The sequence below is a fragment of the Psammomys obesus genome, unplaced genomic scaffold (assembly GCF_907164565.1).
Source record: "Psammomys obesus unplaced genomic scaffold, mPsaObe1.curated_primary_1811, whole genome shotgun sequence".
NCBI lineage: Eukaryota > Metazoa > Chordata > Mammalia > Rodentia > Muridae > Psammomys > Psammomys obesus.
In genome coordinates, this window is record NW_026585894.1 from 327245 (window position 1) to 333244 (window position 6000).

Consider the following 6000-nt stretch of genomic DNA (forward strand, 5'->3'; position numbering starts at 1 on the left):
GCGCTTTCTAAGACAATTAGGAATAGTGCTTCCTCAAGACCCAGCTATACCACTGCTAGGTATATACCCAAAGTTTGCGCAAGTACACAAAAGGGATATTTGCTCAACCATGTTTATAGCAGCATTATTTGTAATAACCAGAACCTGGAAACAACCCAGATGTTCATCAACGGAGGAATGGGTACAGAAATTGTGGTATTTTTACACAATGGAATACTACTCAGCAATGAAAAAGGAGGAAATCATGAAATTTGCAGGCAAATGGTGGGATCTAGAAAAGATCATCCTGAGTGAAATATCCCAGAAGGAGAAAGACAAACACGGTATACACTCACTTATATATACCTATAAGTTATGATAAACATAATGAAATCTACACACCTAAAAAAGATAATCAAGAGAGTGGACATGGGGTAAGATTATCAATCCTCGTTTAGAAAGACAGATGGGATGCACATTGAATATATGACAGGAGTCTACTGAGCGCATTGGAAAGAGTCTAACTAGCAGTGTTTTCAAAGCAAAGACTCATGACCAAACCTTTGGCAGAGTACAGGGAATCATAAGAAAGAAGGGGAATTAGTCTGATAATGAAAGGATAGGAGCTCCACAAGGACCAGATATATCTGGGCACAGGGTCTTTTCTGAGACTGACATACAACCAAGGACCATGTATGAATGTAACCTAGAACCTCTACTCAGATGTAGCCTGTGGTAGCTCACTAACCAATTGGTTTCCCATAGTGAGGGGAACAAGGACTATTTCTAACAGGAACTCAATGACTGGCTCTTTGGCCCCCCCACCCCCCAAGGGAGGAGCAGTCCTGTTAGGCCACAGAGGAGGGCTTTGCAGCCAGTCCTGAAGATACCTGATAAAACAGGATCAGATGAATGGGGAGGAGGTCCCCCCTATTAGTGGACTTGGCAAGGGGCACGGTGGAGATGAGGGAGGGAGGGAGGGACTGCGAGGGAATGACGGATCGGGACATGGCTGGGATACAGAGTTAATAAAATGTAACTGATAAGAAAAAAATAAAATTAAAAAAAAGTAACCATAAAAGAGAAAAAAAATTACAGAAAAAAGGAATATATTTAGAGATAGCCAAAATCTTTTAACTTATCATCCATTTATCAAGAGCGTATATCAATAAAGACATTTTGCACAATAATTGATAAATTTTAAAATGTTTAATAACCTTAAATATATTTAAAAACATGTTTTTGCAATATCAAAATAAAGCACCTTTTATAAAAGAGTGAAGTCACAAAGCAAAATCATAATTTTTAGAAGCCAAAACCAAATGTTAAAAGTGTAAACAATTTAGTGTCTTGAAAATCAACATCAAGTGCATTATACTGATGTTTGAAAGTTTGGCTGCCAGCAAGAAAATTTCTTGTATATGAACACAGAGGTGCAGCTTTAATACCTCATTAATCACACAGAGCTTTAAATCTTATTTCTTATAAACCTGGGTTTTAAGACAAGACAGAAAGTAGGTTAAAATCTTATCCCAATTTTAGAGTACCTTTGGAGACCTGTTTCCACCTACTTGAAGGTGAGGCTGGGGCACATAGACATCTTGTCTACTGGGTGCCCTGTAGCCTTCCATGCTGAGACTATACCGCTACTCAACTCGGGTCACCCAAAACACTGCCATAGTTGTCACTGCTATTTGGATAACCATCTTTGTAGTGTTGGCCCTTTCTATTTGGAGAGTAGTGGGAGTTCCTAGGAAAAGTTGCAGTGCTTGCCTGCCCCACAGGGGGATTAGAGCCCCTACTACCATTCTTGTGGAACTCACAGCCCAAAATCTGGATAGAGTTGTTAGAGGCTGATTGAACATCCACAGGAAACCTATCTCGTACCAAGGGGACTAGTTGTTCTGTCCGTGTTGTCACATTCTTCACAAATTTCTTGACTGTGGTCTCCATGCTATTCTCTGATGTATCCACAGAAACTGCAAACATTGTTCCTTCAGGGTCCTCCTCTGTGTAGGTGTCTACAATCTCCCCTGGTTGGGCTATATGGAAAATAGTTATGATGCTGGGGTCCATTGAGTTTCAGATCTGAAAATCTTTGTCTCTCCAGGTCAGAATCACCCACACAGCAAACATTCTGATGCCTTCAGGTGAGGGTTCCATTGGCCATGAGTGATTTGACATCTTTTTGTGATACCCAGGCACTCTCCAGTTGCTCTGAAACATGTTACTCCTTCCTCCTCTGGTGCCCGCTGTCACCTTCTCAAACTGGCTCTCTTGTTCCTTCACAGAGGCCAAGATTCTAGCAGTCCACCTCTGAGTCATCCATGAATGTAAGGGGAGGTGTTGGCACATGGCAGGATAAAAAATAAAGTGGACCATAGAGGGAGTAGGAAGGAAGAAGTAGGCCCCTTCACTTCATATTGCTAGGAGAAGGATTGTAATGAATTGGTTTAGTACAGAGAGCAGCCCACTATAAATTCAAATAAATCATGGAAGCATCCCAGCCATCTCAGCAATCAGCAAGGAGGAAGGAGAGAGCTTCAATGTGGACTTCTAAAGCCAGTCCTTTAAGAAACACACCCAAAGCTTTACCAATGTGCAAGATTGACCATCTCTTCTTTCCTCCTTTTGGGATCTTTCCCTCTGCCTCCTTGTCTGTGTCTGTCTCTCCCTTCTTTCCTTCCTCCCTATCTGTCTCTCTCTCTGTCTTTCTCTCTCTCCCTCCTCCCCCTCTCTAATCTTCTTTCTCTCTTTCCTCCCTCAGATTCAAAGACACTTAAAATGGAAGCTGCACCAGGGTCAACAGAATTTCAAGAAATATTTTCCCTTAGAAACTAATGTACACTTTCTAGACCTTATTTTTGTTTGAAGAATCAGAAAATAGCAAGTAAGACAGAGTGAAGAAAGCCATGCTATGTGTATGAAATAAATAAAATTTGATATAATATCACAAAGAATATAGCTTCCTCCCCCAACTCAAACTACATTTAACAGTCAAAGAAGAAAATAGTTGATTTCCATATAGTGATGGGAAAATTTCTTGCAATTATTGGTTAAAAATCAATTCCTTAGCCTGAGAGCCTAATATTCAGAGAAAGTTTATTCTTACGCTAATACAAATATTCAACAGAAACATCTTAAATATGGATATTTAAAGATTCCTAAATAGCTACATTCCCTTTGATCTCCAGTAGTGACCTGTTACACAGTATGCTGATGCAAACGTAGCAAAAATCTTGTAGCAGTAATCAATGACTCCCTGGTTGGCTTTGAAACCCATAGGAGACATGGACCTATGCCTGACACTGTGGAGGTGGCAGATAAAGAACCTAGGAGTAGTTAAACTACGGGCCTAGGAGAATACCAAATAGTGTTGTTCAGCTAAAGGGACACAGCAATAACATGATTCCAAAGGACATTCTGTTCTGTCTGTAGGTTCATTTCTTACACATTCATCAGCAGAGAATGCCTCTCCTCACCGTGAATGAGAAGTAGTACAGAAAAAAATGAACAGTGCAGACAGTGTGAGAAACATTTGATCCTTTACTCCAAAATGGAATGTCTTCATTCAAGCACTCATCGCAGGAAACCATGCTTAAGAGAAGGTAAAAAGACTGTAAAAGCCAGAGGAGATAGTACTAAAGAAACAGTATCTTCTAAAAACTGCAGGACTGAAATGCATATGAATTCACAAAGACTGCACATACTCAAGCCAAACATGTTCATAGAACTAGGAGGAGAAAGTGGACACAACCCTTCATCCTTAACTGAGAAGTGATCTTAAGTTGACAACTGCTTGCAGAGGAATAATTATTTTCTTCTATGGAGCCTCATGGGGTATATAAGCCAAATTTATTGCTGGACACTTTGTCCATCTGTAGAAGGGCAACAAAAACAAACTTAATAGTATATTCATAGATGTTTTGTATCATTTTTCTTAGTTCAGTCATGTTTTATACTACAGTGGTTTTGTGCATGTCTGTGTCCTACAGTTTCTGATTTTCTGTTTTCTGTATTCATGGATTCTTTTTGTGCATGTGTGTATATTTCCATGAATATGTATGTCTGTGCGTGTCTTGCAATTTTACCTTGTTTTTGGCTGTCATGCTTCATTTCTAAAGAGAAAGAGAAATAAGGCATGGGATTGAATGAATGTGGAGGATCTTGGAGAAGATGGGAAGTAGGAAATTGTGATCAGAATATAATGCATGAAAAAATTATTTTAATAATAAAATAAATATTCCTAATTATTATAATTTAAATATCAAACAGTATGGGAAATACATTTTCCTTTTTACTTTTACCACATCAAATTCTATGCAATTCTCTGTTTCTAAATATTTTGGAAAAATATATGTGGAATAGCTGATCAATAATAATGTTTGGAAATTTTGTGTTTAAGTGAATTAGGAGTGGCATCAGTACACAATTGCGACAGATAAAAGTAGACATGAGTGTCTTGCATGAAAATGTGAATATACATTTTATAGTATTTAACCAAATAACTTTGGGTTTAAATTAGGGATCTTTCTAATATTCTATAATGTATCAAACATTTGCTGAAGCAACTTAGTTAACCATAGTTTTTTTTTTGTTTTGTTTTGTTTTGTTTTGTTTTGTTTTTGTCTCCTTGTTTCAGGGTATCCCAAGGGAGATTTCTGCAAAGGCTTTAAGAATTCTAGCACTGGTTACTGGCACATGCATGTTATTCATAATCATTCCCCTCAAGAACAATTTCAGAGACTTTCAAATGGAGGCAGTGGAGAAGTCAAGGTTTTTATTATCTAAATCTATCCCTCTCTATATCAGTATTCATGGAACTTGGAGATATTCTGCATGCTACAAAAGGAGAAAACTAAACACCAACCCACATATAAACACCTTCAATCAGAAAATGGTGACCATCCTGTTAGAAATGTTGGAGTAATAGTGGCATGAAACTTATGGGGGTAATCATCAAATATCTGATTTGATTTAAGGCCCACTTCATGAGATGGAACCCACAAATGAAGCTTCCTTGATTCCAAGAACTTGACATTACAGAGCCCAAGAACCTAAGAAAATATGGAAAGTGTATGGGGAGAGAAAATGGAGGATGCCATGGAAACCAGTTCTTCTAAACATAGCTTCAGAAATGAAATCAAAGTGGACCCATGCTCCCTTTCCTACCTAGAACCTATAGACACCCAGTAGACATTTGCAAAAAAAAAAAAAAGTCTTCCTGGGAATCTCACTGGATATCCACCAGTAACGGGCTAAACCTCATTGAAGGTTTTTTGTCTCATATTGAGTCAGGCAATTTTTCTTCATCCCTCAGGTCCTTTACACTTACATTATGGATTATATTTTTGTGTTTTAATATGCAAGCATGTTTTTTTTCTTTACCCATATGAGTATTTTCTGTTTTACTACTAGACTTTTTCTTCAGTTTGCTTTTTACCCTATTTCTATTTTATTTATTTTGCTTTTATTATTATTCTTTAGATTCATGTTTGTTTTTATAATCAGAGACAGATTTGATATAGATCCATAAGGAAGCAGAGGTAGAAAAAAACAGAAAATGGGGGAAGGTAAAAATGTAATCAGCTGTATTTTGTAAAAAATATCCATTTTAGATCTAAGACAAATAATAAAAAATAGAATACAGAAATAAATGCTCCCAGAAACGAAAGAAAAGTACACTGTTCCTTTCCACCAACGTATGCATACAACTATAACACCATAATGCTTATCATACCATTTTGGTCATTAATGTGGTTCATAGGCATTATGGCTGGGTAGATTGTTGGTTGATTTTCACCTTTAGAAACTTTCTATTACCATGAAAGCTAGTCACAGAGGTGACATTCAGTTCCGTTCAAGTCCAAGCATCTTTTGTCCCTGTGTTTGAAATGCATGGTGTCTTTAGCAACAGTGGCATATCTTCTACTACAGGGTAACCAAAAGAGTTATTTTAATTCACTTAATCATAGAAAAATCTACCAACTTACATGGCATAGGCTGGGAATGGACTGATGA